This window comes from Balaenoptera borealis (assembly GCF_965194805.1).
Source record: "Balaenoptera borealis genome assembly, chromosome: 1".
Classification (NCBI taxonomy): Eukaryota; Metazoa; Chordata; class Mammalia; order Artiodactyla; family Balaenopteridae; genus Balaenoptera; species Balaenoptera borealis.
Window position 1 is genome coordinate 53,212,703 of NC_138860.1, and position 21,684 is coordinate 53,234,386.

Below are 21,684 nucleotides of genomic sequence, written 5' to 3' on the forward strand. Positions count from 1 at the left end.
GGCACAATGCTGGCACTAAATAAATGTTTACGAATAGAATGCATCCTAGTTCTCTCAGCTTCCAAGCTCTTCCATGATGGAGGTAGACCCTGAGGGCTCAGAGGTCAGAATTTCTAGTAGGTGACGTTGCACTTAGCCTTTCAGTGCAGGCATAGGGTAAAGAAGTCAGACTTTGTCATGAAACAGACCCAGGTCCTTTACCTCTAGTGGTGTGAACTTGGGCCTCAATTTTTCTATCTGCACGATGGGGATAACATTAGCTTCTACTTCTAAGGATTATTTTTAGGGATCACTAAAATAATGTATGTAAATCAGTTAGCTCTGAGCCTGGCACACACTAATTGCTCGACAAATGCTAGATATTATCATTTGCTGACCTCCTTCTTCTGAACTTCTGCAACACATCTCCTGTTATTTGCACTTGGTGTAACACTTCTTAGGTATCATAGTACATCCTTTACCTGGTGGGGAGCCTCTGGGACAAGGGGGTGGATAGAAAGCATGCCTTGCTCTTTTGTGTTTTTGCGTAGGGTGAAAGTGGTGCTTTGTGCCTCATGGTTGTTCAGTACTTAAATGAATCAATTTATTCCTGCAGCTCCCACAAGAGAGGTCATGTCACCAAATCTCCATGATGATTCCATGAAATTCTGAGGCAGGTTTCAGCTGATGGACTTGGGAATTTTTGTCTACAAAACTACTGGGTGACAGTAGTTTAGGTGGCCTGAAAACAGAATACAAATGTATACCTTAGTGCATTCCTTCAAACACCTGTCAGCCTTTCTTTTTACCCAGGAGAAGAATCATAGTAATGCAAATGTCAAACAAAAATACTGAAAAATTCTGCTTTGACCTCGATTCCCAAACACTTGAAGTGCAAGCCAGAGGACCTAGAATTCCTAAGGAATCTAGGCCATAACGCAAGCTGAGTGATGTGGGTAAGGGAATAGGGAGAAATGGGGGAGAAATATTGGATAACATGGTCACAGAAGGAGACATTTGAGCAGAGATCTGAATGACAGGAGAAACCATGCCATGCAAATCTAGGGGGAGGAAGATCAACCAGGCAGAGGGAATAGCAAATGCAAAGGACCCGAGACATTAAGTATTAAGTATGTTAGAGGAACAGTGAAGAGGCCGGTGTGATAGGAGCATAGTGAGTAAAGGGAAGTGGTTGGAGATTAGGAAGCTGAGGAATTAGGGGGCTAGATCATCCAGAGCTTCACAGGCAATGGCAGGGAATTTGGATTACATGGTAAGTGAGATGGGCAGCCACCGGGGAGTTGGGAGCAGAGGAAAGACATATGATTTACTTTTCTAAAAGATCTCTCTGGCTGCTTGGTGGTTTGCAGGAGGACAAGAGCAAACATAGGCAGACTAGTTGGAAAGCTATTAAGTTTGAGTGAGAGAGTATGGTGGCCTGATAGAGGTGGAGGTAATGAGAATTGGTTTATTTTGAAATACATTTTGAAGGTAGATCCCATATAATTTTTGGACAGATTTGAAGTGTTTGAAATGATATACAGGGTAAAAGGAGGAATTTTTTGTTTTTGTTTTTTCCTGGAGCAACTGATTGAACGATTTGACTTGATGAAATGGAGAGGACATAGAGAGGAAATAGCTTTGGGGGGACAACTATGGAAATCAATCAATTTTGGATATGTCAAATTTAGATATCCCAGTAGAGGTGTTGAATACAAAGTTGGGTGGAGAGGGCTGGAGTTCGAGGGGGAGGACACAGCTAAAGGTGTGCATTTTGGGATCATCAACAGAAACGGGTTTTATTTTTGTCTTTTTTTCCCCCTTTTTTAATTGAAATATAGTTGATTTACAATATTATATTTCAGGTATACAGGATAGTGATTCAATGTTTATATAGATTATACTCCCTTTAAAGTTATTACAAAATAATGGCTGGATTTCCCTGTGCTGTACAATATATCCCTGTTGCTTATCTATTTTATATGTAGTAGTTTGTGTCTCTTAATCTCATACCCCTATCTTGGCCCTCCCCTCTTCCTTCTCCCTACTGGTAACCATTAGTTTGTTTTCTATAACTGTGAGTCTGTTTTATTATATACATTCATTTGTTTTATTTTTTTAGATTCCACATATAAGTGATAACATAGTCTTGTCTTTTTCTGTATGACTTATTTCACTAAGCATAATATTCTCTAGGTCCATTCAGGTTGTTGCAAATGCCAGAATTCATTCTTTTTCATGGCTAAGTAATATTCCATTGTGTGTGCCTGTGTGTGTGTGTATGTGTATATATATATATGTGTGTGTGTGTATATATATATATATATATATATATACACACACACACATATATATATATACACATACACACACCATATCTTCTTTATCCATTCATCTGTTGATGAACACTTGGGTTGCTTCCATATCTTGGCTATTGTGAATAATGCTGCTATGAACATTGGGGTGCATGTATCTTTTTGAATTAGTATTTTCTTTGGGTCTATATAAAGCAGTGGAATTGCTGGATCATATGGTACTTCTATTTTTAGTTAAAAAATGATATTTAAAGCCATAGAGTGAATGAGATTATCTAGGAGTGAAAATAGGGAAGGGAGGAGTGACAAAGTCTCAGTCCTGGGACACCACAATATTTAGAGGTTGGGAAGAGGAGCCAGCAAAGGAGACTGAGAAGTAGCAGTGATGTTGGGGAAAAAAACCCAGGAAGAATGTGGTGTCTCTAAAGTCAAGTTAGAAGTCCATGTTAAGGAGGGAGTGATTGCCCATGTCAAATGTCTCCAGAAGGTAAAACCATGTGAGTACTGAGAATTGACCATTGACAAGATACATACAAGAATGTTCTTAGAAGCACTGTTTATTTTTAGCAAAAATATTGGAAGCATTCCCAAATGTCTATCAACAGGAGAATGGCTAAATACATTGTGCTGTGTTTGCACAATGGAATTCTATTCACCTGAAAAAATGAATGAGTTAGAGTCATGTGGATGAATCCCACACATATGGTAGTGAGTGCAAATGTTGAAGAATGTGTGTAGTTGAATACCATTTATAAAGTTAAAGCATGCAAAACAAACATATTGCTTACAGAAACTTTCATAGTAAAAGTATAAAGAAATATGTGGAAATAAAAAATACTAAATCAGGACATTAGTTACTTGAAGAGTGTGGGAAGAGGAAGTCATCCAGGAGGGATACACAGGAGACATTCGACAGTGTTGGTAACGCTTTGCTTTTTAAGCTTGGTGGTGGGTACACAGATAATCACTGAATTATTTATATTTTTTTGTATAATCTAAATATTGCCTAAGAAATTCTAAATGAAAAGGAAAACAATAATTTAACCACTGAACTTGTCAATGTGGAAGTCATTTGTGACCTGGATAAAAGTAGTTTCAGTGAAGTGTTTATAAGCAAGCTGATTGAAGTGGGTTTGAGAGAAAGAGAGGGAGAAAGTGAAAATGGTGCAGACAGACAACTGTTTAGAGAAGTTCTGGTTATAAAAGGGGGACAGAATGGAGTGGTAGCTGGAGGGGGTGTCGGATAAAGGAGGATTTGATTGACAGAGTGACTGCAAATGAAAAGTTTTCCGAGGCCAAGTAATGTATGAAATTAAAATATAGTTTATGTTTAATTATTTATCCTTAGCAGATAATCCAAACCCCTTGGTTTCCCTTTGGTGGTCTGGCCTTTAACTATCGGTGTTCTTTAGCATCTTCACCAGAGAAGGAAGAACTCAAATCAGTCCCTTTGGATACTGGTGAAGATAATTTAGTAAAAGCCTCAGTTGGGGAGGCGTTGAAAACAACTCATTTAAATGAGGTTTGGGATTACTCATGGATTAATATAGATGGAGCTTTGAATAAAAACATCACACAGAATGTGCAAATTATTTCAGGTGGTTCAGAGTGTGTGGTTTCTGGAATTAAGAAGGTTGTTCAAACTTGTGTGCAAAGACCACGTATAACCATACCTTTCAGGAAAATTTCTTGAAGGTGGAGAGGCTTTTCAAGTAATTGTTATTCTGCATGTAAGAGCTGTTGCCATTAAGGAATGGGCCTTGTATTGCTGTGGTGGTTACTATTGTTTTTCTAGCAGCTGGGGTGGATCTGTGAAGATCCTCTTACACTATCTCTTTTTTTTTTTTTTTTAACATCTTTATTGGAGTATAATTGCTTTACAATAGTGTGTTAGTTTCTGGTTTATAACAAAGTGAATCAGCTATACATATATGTACATCCCCATATCTCCTCCCTTTTGCGTCTCCCTCCCACCCTCCCTATCCCACCCCTCTAGGTGGTCACAAAGCACCAAGCTGATCTCCCTGTGCTATGCAGCTGCTTCCCACTAGCTATCTGTTTTACATTTGGTAGTGTATATATGTCCATGCCACTCTCTCACTTCGTCCCAGCTTACCCTTAGCCTATCTCTTGAAGCTCAGTTAGACCAAGGATACCTATGAGCAAGATAATGAATGTAATAATAAAATATAGATTATACTATAATTTACAGAGACTCTATTGTGTATCATGTAGTTTCCTAGGCATTATGGCCATTCCATTAAACTCTTACAACCGCCATGCAAAGTAGGTTTTATTATTTCCATTTCAGGTGAGGAAACTGAGGCAGTACAGAATTCCACAGATACTAAATTCTAGGACTGGGATTGGAGCCCAGTCTAATTCCAGAGCCTGGACCTACTTTTCCAGAGCCTGCTCTACTTTTCCGTGCAGCCTCTAAGGATGGCAGTGACACAGATTCAATTTTACCCCCTCTATGGGACTGCAATTTCTGACCAAGAAGGCCAATCTTCTTGTTTCATGGTGTTTGTGTTGCTACTGAACATGAGACAATATGGGTAGGAGTGGTCATTGTGGGAAATACAGCAACACATCAGTTGGAAGTTTTGAAGATCTGCAGTGAATTGGGAATAAAACTGTGATGGTACGTTTTGAGGCCTTTTACTTTATAGAGCATCCTGTGTTTTAAAACATCCACAGTGACTGTTGTTGTTCTATATTATTTAAATGAGCAAGTGTCCTAGTTTCAGGAGGAAGAGATTTTTTTTTTCCATCAAATTTACCACACATCTGTTTAAAGGATGTGGCAACAGCATGCATAAATCTCCAATCAAAATATTACAGAACAAGCCAATTTTGATATTAAAAATGTATGGCCAGACACAATGTGCTGAAGATAAGTAATTGCCATGTGACGCCTTTTCTGCTCTGCTTATATTGGACTGTTTATCCCCAAATTAAATCTTGTGTAAAAATATACCAGACTAAAAAGGAGTTAAACTTGGCACAGAACAATTAAACTGATGTTATAAAAGTGTGTCTGTATAATATGCCAGTATTGCAGACATAATTTTGTAGCAATAGAAATTTTTGTAATATCTTAAATAGATTTTGAAACATTCAAATTATATATGCCATTACATATAATGGTGTTTTATGGATATTGGATAATATAATATAGAAGAATTTTTTAACTCCTTTAGTAGAAGAAAATCTTCAAATGTTTTGTAAGTAACAGGGACTCTCCCTTTGGAGGCTATCCTTTGGAGGACTTCTAGTGCAAATTGGTACTTTGTTTCTTTTGGGTTGAGATCCAGCTGGACTTTTATATAAGCAGGCTAATACCTTCAGGCTTCAGAATAGAGACATCACCTTCTTCCACAGAATACCTCCACCACCACCACCATCGCACCAACGCTGAGACTGACGATTGCCTTCTAGTTAGGAGTACAGTATTAGTCATCTTCCCTACAACATTTAATTCTCAAAGTGGCCTGTGAGATGATCCTTATTAGTTCATTTTAGAGATTGAGAAACTGAGGTTTAGAAGGTTAATTAACTTGCTCTAGGTCACACACCAAGGTCTCTGCCCCTGAGAAGCTTGATGTACGTAACGTTTGACAATTTACAGCATGGTTCTAGCTGTATCACCTTGGATGGTTCTCACAGCTGCTGTGCTGTAGATGAGGCAGATGAGGCATGCCACTCAGAAGAGCCAAGTGGCTCTCAAGGTCACCAGTGGTGAAGTCTAGGCTTTGGATTACTGACTGGTGTTTTCCATCAAACTTCACAGAAAGCTTCTCCATGAAAAGAAAGCCCTTTATTGATTGGGCCTGTGGTGCACCCGAAGGGGAGATATGGAGGGCAGAGATGGGGAGTGGGGGAATGGAAAGGAATTCAGACGAAAACGCTCTTTTTCTCACAGCGGTTTTCTCTGCCAGTCTCTGTGGCCTTGCATCTGATTCTTCGGAAGAGAGAGATTGCAAGCAAGAACCCAGAATGTGGATTTCACACAATCCTTTTGTGACACGTTGGGAATACCCCAATGTGCTCTTTTAGGATAAAGAATTTGGACTATGGTCCCCTGGGGTGTGTGGGATGAGGGAAGTCTCCCAGTGGCTGGACTGCAGTTCAGAGTGGTGCTGGTACAGGGAGACTTGGGGGTGGGGGCCATACCTGGGAAACGGCTCCATCACTTGGGAGAGAGTCAGCACGTGGGTGTGGTGGCCAACATTGCTGACAGGAGTGGAGAGGAGACAGTGCTGGCTGCAACAGGTGATGAAGGCACTTTGTTGTATCCTGGGTTCTTCCAGAAAAAGCTGGGAAGACTTTGGGGAGGCATGGCTTTACAACAGTAATTCAAGAGATATAGGTATATACACACACATACCCATATACATACATACATACCTACCTTTGGAGGAAGAGAAAAGCCGGTGTTGGAGACATAGTGAGATCAGGGTGATAGAAGATATTAGAAATGGACAGAAGCAAAATAAGATAAGGTCAGAGAGGTGGTTTGGTTCTGGAATATAAATCTCAGATTAGTAAAGTTACTTTGATAGGCCACGGGCCTCACTTGAAAGTTTGTGAGCAGGGTAGAAGGGTGGTCAGAACTCAGCTTTAGGAAAATGAATTAGGAGGTGATGTACTAGATGTTTTAGGGTGGAAAGTCTCCTAGAATATGAAGAACCTGGTTAGGAGTCTTTGGGTAATACAGGGGTACCCCTTTTAGCACAGGACATAGGTTTTGGAAAATGGGAGTGCTAACTAAATTGGTTCTATAAAGACTCACTATAGCAAAAGAGCGATTCAGCAATGGGTCATGGAGGTTGAGATGCACATGGAAGAGGAAGGAACTGAGGAGAGATTAGAGAGGTCAGCGGTCCTGGTGAGGGGGAAGAGCTGGTATGATGTGAGGAATTGAGTAAGACAACAGGAAGGAGGGAATGTGTATGATTGCAGAGTACACTCTTTGGAGGTAAAAGAGTTGCAAGTGAAGATAAGAAATTGGATAGAGAAGTTCTTTGGAGGTTAGAAAATCAAAGAACTCAGGAATCGTGGTGTTTGGGACCAATCACGATGGTGGTGGGACCAGGTAGAGATCCTGAAGATTTCAGGGAATGAAGAACAATGTCCATGAGGACAGTAGAGGACAGAGCTGAAGGTGGCTCAGTCTGCTCCAGAGAAAGGGACCCGGGTTTTTAATGTAAGAGGGTGGAAGAACAGTCTGGGAGTTGCAGGTAGGGGGATTCTGGACCCGACTCCCAATCCTGAACAACGAGGGGTATTGGGTGAATGAGAAGCTTCCACTTGCGATGCTAAAGGGGGAAGTAGGGTTCCCAGGGGACAACCACATCAAGATAAGGGTGTAAAGGGACATTCAGTGGAGAAGTTAAGGGTGTAGGGGAATTTGTTAATAAGGGAATGGAGATTCCAGACAGCATGGTGCAAGGATTTAGGAGAAATGTGAGTGCTAGAAGTTGGATCGGGGAGAAGAAACACCAAGCTATTTGGGAATAAGGGAAAAGAAGAGGATAAACCACTAGAAGGGCCTCCGGTTAGGAAATAGAGTCACATGGCTGCACATTTGCCAAGACAGGAGGTCCTGACAATCTGCTGGGGGTGAAGTGCTGTTGGCCCTCAGGGCTCATCTGCAGTCTGAAAGGGAGGCCTGGTCTCTGGGTGGCAATAGTGTGGAGAGGCATCCTACAGGCTGGCATGTTCTGTGTGGAGACGGAGCTGGGTGGGCAGTGTGCTCTGAGCATTTGCAGCTGAATACCAGGCTCTGACAGGATGATTTTGCTAAAAAACAATCTGTCACCTCCATGCCTGAATCCCACATGGCTCCACCTCCTCTTCATCCTAAAGTAAAAGTGCTGAACATAGTTTACGAGACCCCCAAACATCTGCCTCCTGGCTCTCTTTTGAGACTTCTGTTTTACCACTTCCTTTACAAACCATGTTCCAGCCATCCTGAGATGCTTATAATTTCCTCAACATTTTTTGCAGCTTCTGACTAGAATTCTTTCCTTTCTACACACCTTTCTCTGACCTCTATGCACCAATGGCCTAGCTGTGGCCTCCAGCTCAGGAATCTGCTCCTCCAGGAGGCCTTTCCTGACCACCTTATGTTGGATTAGATGTCTCGTCTCTCACAGAACCCCTACTATTATCAATACCCTCTTCTATCAATACCTTCTTACTAGCTCTATCATGACGTGATCTCCTTTTTATAGAAAGCCTCCACCAACAGCACTTGACTCTGAGAACCTTTCGAGCCAGACTCATGTCTTATTCACCATCACATCCTCAGCACCTTTCATGACATCTGGCATGTAGAAGGCTCTCCGTTAAGTATTCAGAGAGTGATTGAGATAACAGGAGCTGAAATAGGTCAGTGCTGGGGGGAATAAAGTGAAGGCATGGATTCCAGAGGCATCGTGATAGAGAATTGGCGAGAATTAGCAAATTTATAATGTGTGTGCATGTGTACATATATACGTGCACACTTGTGAGTTTAGTGGAGGAGAAAAGAAGGTCTCAAAGCCCACCTTGGGGTTCTGAACCTGGGTCATAGGTAAGATTAGTGTATCACTGGCAGAAATAGGGAGGACAAGTGGAGACACATCGTTGGAAACAAAACTGATGAGTTCAGGATCGAGGCTCAGGTTAAGATATACAGATGCAAAGAGGCAACTGAAAATGGTAATCTTGGATGCAAAGTGATAAATTCAAAGTAATGAAAATCAAAGGAGGAGAGAGAGGCAGAAGTGGCTGGTAAGGTTGTAATGAAAGAACAATCACTGGAGATTCACCCTCTACAGGGATTTAGTAGAACATCATCATCTTATTATTATTATTATTATTATCATTATTATTATTATTATCCTCCTCCTTAATACATGAATACCAAAGATTCGTTTAGGCTTTTTTTTTTTTTTTTTTACATAAAACATAGAATCTAAAAAAATATATACCAGTGAGCTTGTTTATAAAACAGAAAGAGATTCACAGACTTAGAAAACAAACATGGTTACCAAAGTGTGGGGAGGGATAAATTAGGGGTTTGGGATTAACATATATACACTACTATATATAAAATAGATAATCAACAAGGACCCACTGTATAGCACGGGGAACTATACTCAATATTTTGTGATAACCTATAAGGGAAAATAATTTAAAAAAGAATATACATATATGTATGTATAATTGAGTCACTGTGCTGTACACCTGAAACTAACATGACATTGTAAATCAGTGATACTTCAATTAAAAAAATCATAGTAATCTCTGTTACGTCCTCTCAACCTCCCAACAATTTTATGGGGTATATAGGGTAGCTATTATTCTCATTTTGCATATGAGAATGAGACACAGGGTGATTGTAATCTTAATAGGGACAGAACAGACTTCAGAGTGGGTCTCCCGATTTCCAGCTGTTGCTCATTCCCCTGGACCACCCAGCTTCCCCTCAGAGAGTGAGAGACACACCCTAAGTGAGAGACTAGACTTCTCAAGTGTGTAGTAGGCCTCCACTTCATTATAGTTTTTAACATACTGGAGTTGGAAGTAAGACCCATGTGTCTCTGGTTCTCAGATCTCCTCTGCAGCCCATGTCATGGAGAGAAGTCACTCTGGCAGTCTGCCACTCCAGTGGCATGTGGCCATTTGTAACTGCAAGGTTGCAATTTGGCCAACAGCTTCACAATTTCATCCTTGAGTTCCTTCACACACTTGGGTGGGTGCCATCCACTCCTGGTAATTTATTTGTTTCTAAATTTGTCAATTAGGTGTAAAGCATCTAGTGCTTTACCACCACATTTTCTCTTCCCCTAATCCCTGTGTTCTGAAAGATAATTTGTGGCTAAGAATCTCTTTAGCATATTTCTCGGTAAGCACTTTATAAGTATAGCTGGAGTTTATGTAGGACCAAGACTGAATTTGTATTGGCTAAAGACTCAGAACATTTATCTGTTGAAGTTTATATCCAGATAGAAAGTGGGGAGAAATATGCCTCTTCTCTCATCAAGGGTTGTGGTTGAGGTTGGGGATTGCATAGAAAAACAGTGACCTCTTACTCATGGATGATATTTACCACCCTCCCCTCACCTGCCCCCAGCATCTCATCAGCCCTGTTATTCCCATCCTTCTAATGAAGCTACTATGAAAAAGTCTACAAATGGTCTCCTGAATAGCAAACCTAAGTAGCTGGCATCTCTTTTGTTCTACTGGGATTTTCTGTGACATTTGACACATGTTTTCAGGCCGAAATCCTAGGATTCATCCTCGGTTCTTTTTTTGCTCTTGTTTTCCTTATGTTGTTGATGATAACATGTTTTGGTTTTTTTCTTCTCTTTTATCTGTTAATATGGTGATTGCATCTACTGATTTTTTGAATATTAAGTCAATATTGCATTACAGAGATAAATTCTACTTGGCCACAATTTATTATCCTATTATCCTTCCTGTATATTGTTGATTTGTTAAAATTTTGTCTAGAAATTTAGTGTCTCTGTTCATGAGAGATTTTGTTCTGTCATTTTCTTTTCTAGTAATGCTGTTTGTTTTGGGTGTGAAGATAACATTGGCCACATAGCCTGAGTTGAGAAGTATTTCCTCCTTTACATTTTTTTCCAGGAATTTGGTTTAAAATTGGTATTATTGCCTTAGTGTTATTAGAATTCACCAGTGGAAACATCTGCACCTGGATATTTTCTTTTTGGGAAGGTTTTTTTTTGTTTAACATCTTTATTGGAGTATAATTGCTTTACAATGGTGTGTTAGTTTCTGCTTTATAACAAAGTGAATCAGTTATACATATACATATGTTCCCATATCTCTTCCCTCTTGCGTCTCCCTCCCTCCCACCCTCCCTATCGCACCCCTCTAGGTGGTCACAAAGCACCGAGCTGATCTCCCTGTGCTATGCGGCTGCTTCCCACTAGCTATCTATTTTACATTTGGTAGTGTATATATGTCCATGCCACCCTCTCACTTTGTCACAGCTTACCCTTCCCCCTCCCCATATCCTCAAGTCCATTCTCTAGTAGGTCTGTGTCTTTATTCCCGTCTTACCCCTAGGTTCTTCATGACTTTTTTTTTTTTTTCTTAGATTCCATATATATGTGTTAGCATACAGTATTTGTTTTTCTCTTTCTGACTTACTTCACTCTGTATGACAGACTCTAGGTCCATCCACCTCACTACAAATAACTCAATTTCATTTCCTTTTATGGCTGAGTAATATTCCATTGTATATATGTGCCACATCTTCTTTATCCATTCATCTGTTGATGGACACTTATGTTGCTTCCATGTCCTGGCTATTGTAAATAGAGCTGCAATGAACATTTTGGTACATGACTCTTTTTGAATTACGGTTTTCTCAGGGTATATGCCCAGTAGTGGGATTGCTGGGTCATATGGTAATTCTATTTTTAGTTTTTTAAGGACCCTCCATACTGTTTTCCATAGTGGAGGGAAGGTTTTTAAGTACAAATTCAATTTCTTTAATAGAAATAGGTCTATTCATATATTTCTTTTTTTTTTTTTTTTAGAGATTATCTACCTATTTTTTGTTTTCAAAATTGAAGTGTAGTTGATTTACAATGTTGTGTTAGTTTCTGATGTACAGCAAAGTGATTCAGTTTTATATATATATATTTTAATTTATATATTTATACCCATTCATCTGTTGATGGATACTTAGGTTGCTTCCATGCCTTGGTTATTGTAAATAGTACTGTTATGAGCATTGGGGTGCATGTATCTTTTCAAATTAGAGTTTTCATCCTTTCTGGATATATGCCCAAGAGTGGGATTGCTGGAACATATGGTAACTATTTTAGTTTTTTTAGTTTTTTAAAGAACTTCCATACTCTTCTCCATAGTGACTGCACCAATTTACATTCCTACCAACAGTGTAGAAAGGGTTTCCCTTTCTCCACACCCCCTCCAACATTTATTATTTGTAGACTGCTACAATGAGGTATCACCTCACACCATTCTGACTGGTGTGAGGTGATACCTCATTGTAGTTTCAATTTGCATTTCTCTGATAATTAACGATGTTGAGATGTTGAGCATCTTTTCATGTGCCTGTTGACCAACAAGGCTATATATTTATTCCTCTTTTCTGGTTTCTTTTTTGGTCCTGCTGACTTCCTTTTTTTTTTTTAATTTTTATTTTATATTGGAACATAGTTGATTAACAATGTTGTGTTTCAGGTGTACAGCAAAGTGATTCAGTTTTACATATACATGTATCTATTATTTTTCAAATTCTTTTCCCGTTTGTTACAGAATATTGAGCAGTGTGCCCTGTGCTATATAGTAGGTCCTTGTTGGTTATCTATTTTATTTATTTATTTTTAATTAATTAATTAATTTGTTTATTTTTGGCTACATTGGGTCTTCGATGTTGGGTCTTTGTTGCTGCGCATGAGCTTTCTCTAGTTGCAGCGAGCGGGGGCTACTCCTCATTGTGGTGTGCGGGCTTCTCATTGCAGTGGCTTCTCCTGTTGCAGAGCTCAGACTCTAGGCGTGCGGGCTTCAGTAGCTGTGGTGCATGGACTCAGTTGCTCCGTGGCATGTGGGATCTTCCTGGATCAGGGATAGAACCTGTGTCCCCTGCATCGGCAGGCAGATTCTCAACCACTGCGCCACCAGGGAAGTCCCTGGTTATCTATTTTAAATATAGCAGTGTGTACATGCCAATCCCAAACTCCCAATCTATTCCTCCCCCCCCCACCCTTCCCCCCTGGTAACCATAAGTTTGTTCTCTAAGTCTGTGAGTTTGTTTCTGTTTTGTAAATAAGTTCATTTGCATCATTTTTTTTTAAGATTCAGCATATAAGGTATATCATATGATATTTGTCTTTGTCTGGCTTACTTCACTTAGTATGATAAAGCTACATATTTATTCTTGAGTAAAGTCGATAGTTTGTGTCTTTCAAGAGATTTGTCCATTTCATCTAAGTTGTTGAATTTATATGCATAAAATTGTTCATATTATTCTTATTATCCTTTTATTACCTATAGAATCTGTAATGATGTCACCTTTTAGACCCGATATTGGTAACTCGTGTTTTCTCCTTTTTTATTCCCTCTGCTCAGTGCTACTAGAGGTTTATCAATTTTATTCATTTTTTTTCAAAGAACTAGCTTTTGGTTTCTTTTTTTTTTTCCTATTGTTTTCCTATTTTCTATTCCCTTGGTTCCTGTTTTGAACTTTATTATTCCTTTCTTCTGTTTATTTTGGGCTTAATTTGCTCTTTCTGGTTTACTAAGTTTGAAACTAAGGTAATTGATTGGTGACTTTTCCTCTTTTCTGATATAGGTGTTTAGTGGTATAGGTAGTCTCCTAAGTACTATGTTAGCAGCATCCCACAATTCTGGTATGTCGTGTTTCCATTTTCATTCAGTTAAAAATTCTTTCCAATTTTCCTTTTGATTTCTTATTTTATCCTTTTTTTTTTTTTTAGAACTGTGTTATTCAATATAGTAATGTTTGGGGGATATTTTCCATATACCTTTCTGCTATTGATTTGAAATTTAATTCCTTTGGGCCACAGAACATACTTTCTATGATTTGAATCCTTTCATATGTATTGAGACATATTTCATAGCCCAGAATGCTTTTTTAAAATCAGAGGGATTAAACTTTAGGGGATCACATTTATGATGGTCAGTCAGCAGTGCCCTGGTTAGCAATTTACTGCTTTTCAGTAGATAACATCTAAATGGCCTTCTCCTTGTAAAACTCCCTTGCTTCCTCACTTCATCCTCCCAACCTTTTATATCCCTCAAGTAGCAGAGAGGACTTTTCCAGAGCAAGCATGAAATTCACTTACCTTATTTGGTAGAATGGGAGGGAGGAGTGTGGAGTTAGACTGAATAAAGTCAGAAGAGAGGAAAAGAGGGCAAATAAAGAAGTAGTCCAAGGAGAGCTGAGCTGTGGCTATAAATAAACATTTCATTCTGTGGCTCATAAATGGACTCAGGCAATTAAAAAAAATATTTTCAGCAATAGCAGCTCAAAAATTATTGGATGAAGAGTTTTAGCCTTGGAGATCACTTTGACTGACAATACTCATTTGGATGTATGAGGTCCTGAGAGCTTTAGAAAAAATTAATCATTATTTTTAGTTAAACATGTCATTATTTTAATGAACATTCCAAACTCAGTGCAGTATAAACATGAAACAATTTTCCTTTCTCTGATTATTGCTTTCTACCATATTTTGTCTAACTTCCTTTCTTAAAATGGTATCATAGATGTTTTCCCAGAGTTTGTGATCACTTTCAGTTATTTAAAGTCCAGTACAGTCTTATTTAATTTCCTAGTCCCATTTCTTAGACTGACAATGGCAGAGGGATCTACCATGAGGATGAGACAGGACCCTCTTTTGTGGTCTTTTTATCCTCAAGCATGTTGGGAAGAGGGACTGAGATTAGCAAATGGACACATAGCTCATATTCAACTGTTGCTTATCATCTTGGTCAGCCAAGTGAGGTGTGTGTGGTGACCGTGGAGGAGCGGGACCCAAAGAATCATTTATAGAAGCTGGGAGAGCCTGCAGACAGGGAAGACTGGCATCCCATTTTCCAGGTGAACATCTGCTCCTGCAGTGGTGTTGATAATCTGCACGTGGGTAGAATTAGCCGAGGTGACCTGCAACGTTTTTCCTTTTGACCCACAGGGATCTCTCACGTTCTTGATGTGACAGTGGACGTTTAGTCAACTGAGCTTGTACTTCTCTCTGTGCCTTGCTGTCTCCCTCTCATTCAGTTTTCACTTGCTCAAACAGGCATTCAATCTGTTACCTAAGCAGATATTTAACAGGGGAAGAAAGGGCACTCTCCCTTTTTTGCTGGTGTCCTCAGTCTCTAAAAATACTTCAAGCCCCCCCATTTGTCTTGGAGGATGTTAAGAACCTTAGTTGGAGGGAAGGGCAAAACCGTGTACCCCCTCCTTTAATGTAGCAGACAGCGTGTGCTAAGTTCTATCATGGTGACAAACTCCCCGAAGTCTCAGAAGCTAAACACAACCAAGAAACACTTCTTAAGTTATTCATCCATCCTAGTTGGTAGGGAGGCTCTGATCATCATTACTGACATAGAAGTTACCATTTGAATGGTGACAGCCACTATGTCAGGGAGAGAAAAGAGCTCTGGAAGGTCACACGCTGACCATTTGCCATTCTGGCCTAGAATGACTGATGGTCTACCACTTGTCACATGGTCCTATCTTAACAAAAGGGTCAGGACATGGAACTCTATGCCCCAAAGGGAGAAGAACCAGAATACTCTACTGACAGCACTAGTGACAACCATATTAGTTTCCATGTCATGCCATCCAGTGGTTCTCTCTCTCCTCTCACACATCCCCCAGTCTCCTGCTTTTGTAGACAATTAGGAGGTGGGGTGGCATATAGGTGGCTGGGGTCATGGTTAAGGAAGGCAGAATCTTATTCCATGTATTGTTACACACATGTTCATATGCATATGAATGACACCTATTACAGCAAGGCAAAGTTCAAGACTAGTTGTAGGGATAGAAAAACTTGGGTTTGTAGATTCACTATCCAACTCAACACGGGGCATACTTGAATAGAGCCTCCATTATACATTATAGTGATTAGAAAAATGTATGAAAAACAATGTGGCAGAGGCTAAAGTGATGAGCTTCAGTACAGAGAAGATCTGGTTTACATATTTTAAGACCCAGATATATTCCGTGGAGACTAAGGGTCAATGTGAATCCAAGGGCTGAGGTAAAGCTATAAAACTTGGTGAAATGGCAGTATAAGAAAGCTGAAATTCTTTATACTTTACAAATACTTGACTGGTAAATAATACGATTGCAACGTCTAGACTAGTGACAGGGATTGCTATCGAGAAAAGTGGATAAAAACAAAAGTTAGCAAGAAACGGCTGAAAAATCCTTAAGTCTTTTAAAATTTCACCACCTAAACATGAGTGCTTTTGCACCTTCTAATTTGTTGAAGTTAAAATAGAGCCGTTATGGCATTTCTCCCTGCCAGTCATCTTCTCATCCTTTGATGTCTTTGTAAGGATCTTCTGCCCTTTAAAAAGTAAGGCCCCTTCATGAATCTCCCCAGACCACTGTAGCCCACAGTCATTTCTCCCCACTTTGAACCACTGCACTCAGAGTCATTGCAACACAGCTGTTCCCTCTCTGAGCCTCAGTGGCTGAGCTGAGTGGTGATTAGAGGGCAGGGACTCACAGTGTGTTTGAAACACTACCATGCAAGGATCGTACTGATGTTAGAACTAGTGACAGACAAAAGAGGATCTATTGGGGGTGTTTGGGAGCTAACAGGATTGTGTGAAGGATGGTTGGTCTGCTCTCTTAGGCAGATTTTCATTATAAATGAGACATTTCAGTAACATTTTCATTTTTGGAGGGAGCAGGAGAGTGATATGTTGATTTTGGAATCTAGGTCTCAAACACACGGCTTTAAGCTTCTGAGCTGCACAAGTCAGCTCAGGGAAGATAGGTGTGTGGGAGGAGAAACCGAACAAGCCTTAATCCCTTCCAATTCCTACATTACAGTGTTTCAGCAAATATTTTGCCAAAGGATTTTTTTGGTGAACTTCAAACTGTAGGAGGTTCACTTTAGTGGCTCCAAGAGCTGTGCAAATGATTTTTTTTTTTTTTAAAGGAGATGAACATTGTTTCAGCTGACATTTAAACCTCTATTCTCTTTTACTAGCCTGTTACCTTGCTTCATATGTTTTGGTCAGACACACTTCCCAGAAGAAAAGGGTATTTATAGGATTGTAGGACTGTAATATGGAATCCTGGTATCTGTCATTTTCTGCTTATATAAAAATTCTAATAATAGGGCTCAGAAGCCTGACCAACTTATGCCTCTTATGGATATGGTAGCTCCCATGGAAACAGCAATTTAAAAGATGTAGAGTTTCAATAAGAATAACCTTACCTAGAGATCTTTTCAACTCTATCTCCTCTTCCTTTTTTTTTTTTTTCAATTACTTTATTTTTTGGCCGCATTGGGTCTTCATTGCTGTGCGTGGACTTTCTCTAGTTGCGGCGAGAGGGGGCTATTCTTTGTTGCAGTGTGCAGGCTTTTCATTGCGGTGGCTTCTCTTGTTGCGGAACACGAACTCTAAGTGCATGGGCTTCAGCAGTTGTGGCGTGTGGGCTCAGTAGTTGTGGCATGTGGGCCCTAGAGCACGCAGGCTTCAGTAGTTGTGGCTCGTGGGCTCTAGAGTGCAGGCTCAGTAGTTGTGGTGCACAGGCTTAGTTGCTCCGCAGTATGTGGGATCTTCCCAGATCAGGGATAGAACCCTTGTCTCCTGCATTGACAGGCAGATTCTTAACCACTGTGCCACCAGGGAAGTCCCATCTCCTCTTCCTGACTGGCGTCTGAGACACTGTAAACCCAAGGGTTGTCTGAGACAGTTTTGGTTCTTTATTTCTTTCTATTGGTCACAAAAATACACTGGAAATTTTTAGGCCACATAACCAGGTTTTTGGTTCTGTAAATGCAGTCTGCATGAAAAGGAGTCCTTTAATGCACTTATTTGTTATAATCTTGGGAGTCTACATCAACGGTCAGCAGACTACAGCCTGTGGACCACACTGACCCACCACCTGTTTTGGTGAATAAACCAGGAACACAGCCCTACTTGTTCTTTACATATTGCCTACAGTTGCTTTCTTGCTACAATGGCAGAGTTGAGTGGTTGCAACAGAGACTGCTGCTTGCAGGGACTGAAATATTTACTATCCGGCCCTTTACAGAAAACGTTTGCCAACTCCTGCTCTAAATGACTGACCCAATAATGAGGAAGAACAATTCCAATATCAGCTTCTCAGAACTTTTCCCTCCCTTCCTCCCTTCCTTCCTTACACCCTCCCTTCCATCATTCTTTTGGTTCAGAATCTTCAGGAGAGTGTTGAACTAATTACACTCCTTAGTTCATGAGCATTATCATCATGAGTCTGAGAAGGGCCCTCTTTTAAGTTTTATTTTATCCCCATATCCAACTTCCATCACCCTCCTTCCCAGAGGCAATCATCTACTTTTAAAATGTGTATAGTTTTGTTTACATGTGTTCTTATCAAATGTTTGTTTTTGTTTTGCGTGCATGTAGTTTTGGTTTTTGAAATACATGTATATTCTGTGTTATCTCATTATATTTCTGACTTTTCCACTAAGAATTATGCTGTAAGATCTCTTCAGGTTGGTGCATGTGAATGTATCTGTTGCATCTACCACACAGGGTGCATCCTCCACATTTTACTTATTCCCTCTCCCAGTGATGGACAGCCAAGTTCAGTCCACTGTATACAGGCTGCTAGGTTGTCACCTGCGTCACTCCAGGGGCTGCCATTGGCATAGCCTACAAATAATTTACAGTGAACATCTTGAACACATCCCCTTTTGGACCTGTGTGAAAATTCATTTTAGATATATAATCGAGGAACAGATTTGCTAAGTCATAAAGTATGTGCATTTAGTTTTGTAAGTAATGCAAGACTTGTTTCCCCTGAAAATGGCATTGGTCTCCATTCCCCACAGCAATGCAGGGAAATTCCAATATAACTGTATGCCGTGCCCCAATGCCTGGCATTATCCAGTTTTCTAATTTTTGCCAGTTTAATTGGTATAGAGTGAAATCTCGGTGTTGTTTTAATTTGCATTTTTCTGACTACTGATGAGTTTGAGCATCTCTCGATATGCTTCTCAGGTTTTGGATTTCCTCTTTTACAAACTGTCTATTTATATTAGTTGTCCATTTTTCTAATGGAGATGCTCTCTTCTTGATGTTAATTTTCAATTCTTCTATTTCTAGATATTAATTTCTTAACAGTTTTAAGCATTGAAAATGTCTGTCTTCTAGCTTTGTCCATGATGTCATTCAATTTACAGAAATAATAAATTTTGTTGCCATAACATTCATTGAGTTATTGTTTTAGGAGTTACAATTAGAAAATTTATTTAGAAAGTTCTACACTTTTACACCACAAAGCTATTCTCCTATATTTCTTCTATGTGGTATTAATTGGGGATTCAGTTATACTTTTCTCTAGCAAGTCAGTTTTGGCCAAATGACTAAATAATTCTTTCTTCATTGATTTCTAGAACTACTTTACTGTGTATTATAGTCCTCTAATGTCATAGACCTCTAAGTTTTCTCTTCAGTTCCTTTGGTCTATTTACCTGTTTTTATGTTAATACCAGAGGTATTTTTTAAAAACTGTCATAACAATATTTTGCAGGACAAGTCTCTCTGATTTAGTCTTCTCTTTTAAGAATGGCTTATCCATTAGTAGAGATATTTGTCCATATACATGTTAGGGTATGTTTATCATGTTTCATGGAAATTTGATTTAAGATTTTAATTTGATTGCTTTAATTTAAATATTAATTCAGAGATAATCAGCATCTTTAGACTATTAAATCATCCTATCCAAAAGCCTGGGATCTCTTCATTTATCTGTTACTTGCGTATTATCCTCTTCTATGTCCTTTATTTGAGTTTTACATTTTCTTTATAGATGTCTTGTGTACTTTTGGTGAAGTTAACTTTTAGATATTGATACTTTGTAGTTGTTGATATTGCAATTGGTATTTTTCTCTCTTTAAGATGACATTTTCAGTTGGGTTTTACTAGTCTAGAGAAATTACTTTGATTTTTGTAGGTAGATCATGTATCTGGCAGCTGTTGATTGTGTTGAGTCTTCTAGGTAGATTATCACATTTACCTAGAAGACAATTTAAACACTCTTGCAATCCTTATACCTCTTATTTTCTTTCACTTTGCTTGTAACATTGACCTCTTATACTAAGTTAAATTACTATAATGATAGAATGCATCACCATAGGTATCAAACCTTATCAACTGCTTTTTCTGAATCAACTGGTATTATTATATAATTATTATATTATTTATTGATATAATTTTAATAATTTATATATAATTATTATATATTTAATTGACATATAGTTGATTTACAATGTTGTGTTAGTTTCAGGTATACAGCACAGTGAGTCAGTTATATTCTTTTTCATATTCTTTTCCATTATAAGTTATTACAAGATACTGAATATAGTTCCCTGTGCTATACAGTAGGTCCTTGTTTTTATCTCTTTTATATATAGTACTGTGTATCTGTTAATCCCAGACTCCTAATTTATTCCTCCCGTCCTTTCCCCTTTGGTAACCATAAGTTTGTTTTCTATGTCTGTGAGACCGTTTTGTAAATAAGTTCATTTGCATCATTTTTGAAGATTCCACAAATAAGCGATACCGTGTGATATTTGTTTTTCTCTGTCTGACTTACTTCACTTAGTATGATAATCTCTAGGCCCATCCATGTTGCTGCAAATGGCATTATTTCATTCTTTTTTATGGCTGACTAACATTCCATTGTATATATATACCACATCTTCCATGTGTTGGTTATTGTAAATAGTGCTGCTATGGACATTGGGGTGCATGTATCTTTTTGAATTAGAGATCTTGACATTTCCAGATATATGCCCAGGAGTGGGATTGCAGGATCAAATGGTAACTCAATTTTTAGTTTTTACAGGAACCTCCTTACTGTTGCTCCATATTTTTCTTCCTTCTGATCATGATAAATTATGTTGTTAGATTTTTGATGCATTCCTGAATAACTTCACTTGAGCTTGATACATATATATCATTGTTGATTCTGCTAGCTACTATTTTATTTAGTATATTTCTATTGAAATTTATAAGTGAAATAGCTCTAGAATTGTATTTTCTTATGTTTATCTGGTTTCAGAATCGAAATTCATTTCTCTCATAAAATGAGAGAATGTTCCCTCCTTTTCTATTTTTTAGAAACAGTGCTTAAAACTGGAATTTATCATTCCTTGAGAATTTTATAGAACTTTCCAATAAACTATCTGGCTAGTTTCAGGACAGGAAAGTCATTGAATTTCTTTTATAGCTCTTTTAAATACTTACTGGTTTCTTTAAGCACCCCAAATCTAGTTGTTATTATTTTGACAGTTAAAAATTTTTAGTCTTTTATTCATTTCATCAGTGTTTTCAAATGTATTCACTTACAGCTGTTTCTTTTCTTAATTTCTTCCGTCCTTCCATCTATCCATCCTTCTTTCATGGGGAGGACGTGCAACTTTCCTCTTTTTTCCTTGATCAGTATTTCTGGAGATCTGTATTTTATTTTCATTATGAAACAAACAAAATATCTTTAGAATCTGTTAATCTTTTGTTGTTGTGTGTGTTCTCTATTTCATTGATTTTTGCCCTAAATGTTATTATTTTCTTACTTTTCATTTCCTTGAGTTTGCTCTAAGGCTCTTTTTCAACTTATTTAGTTGCATGCTTAGCTAAT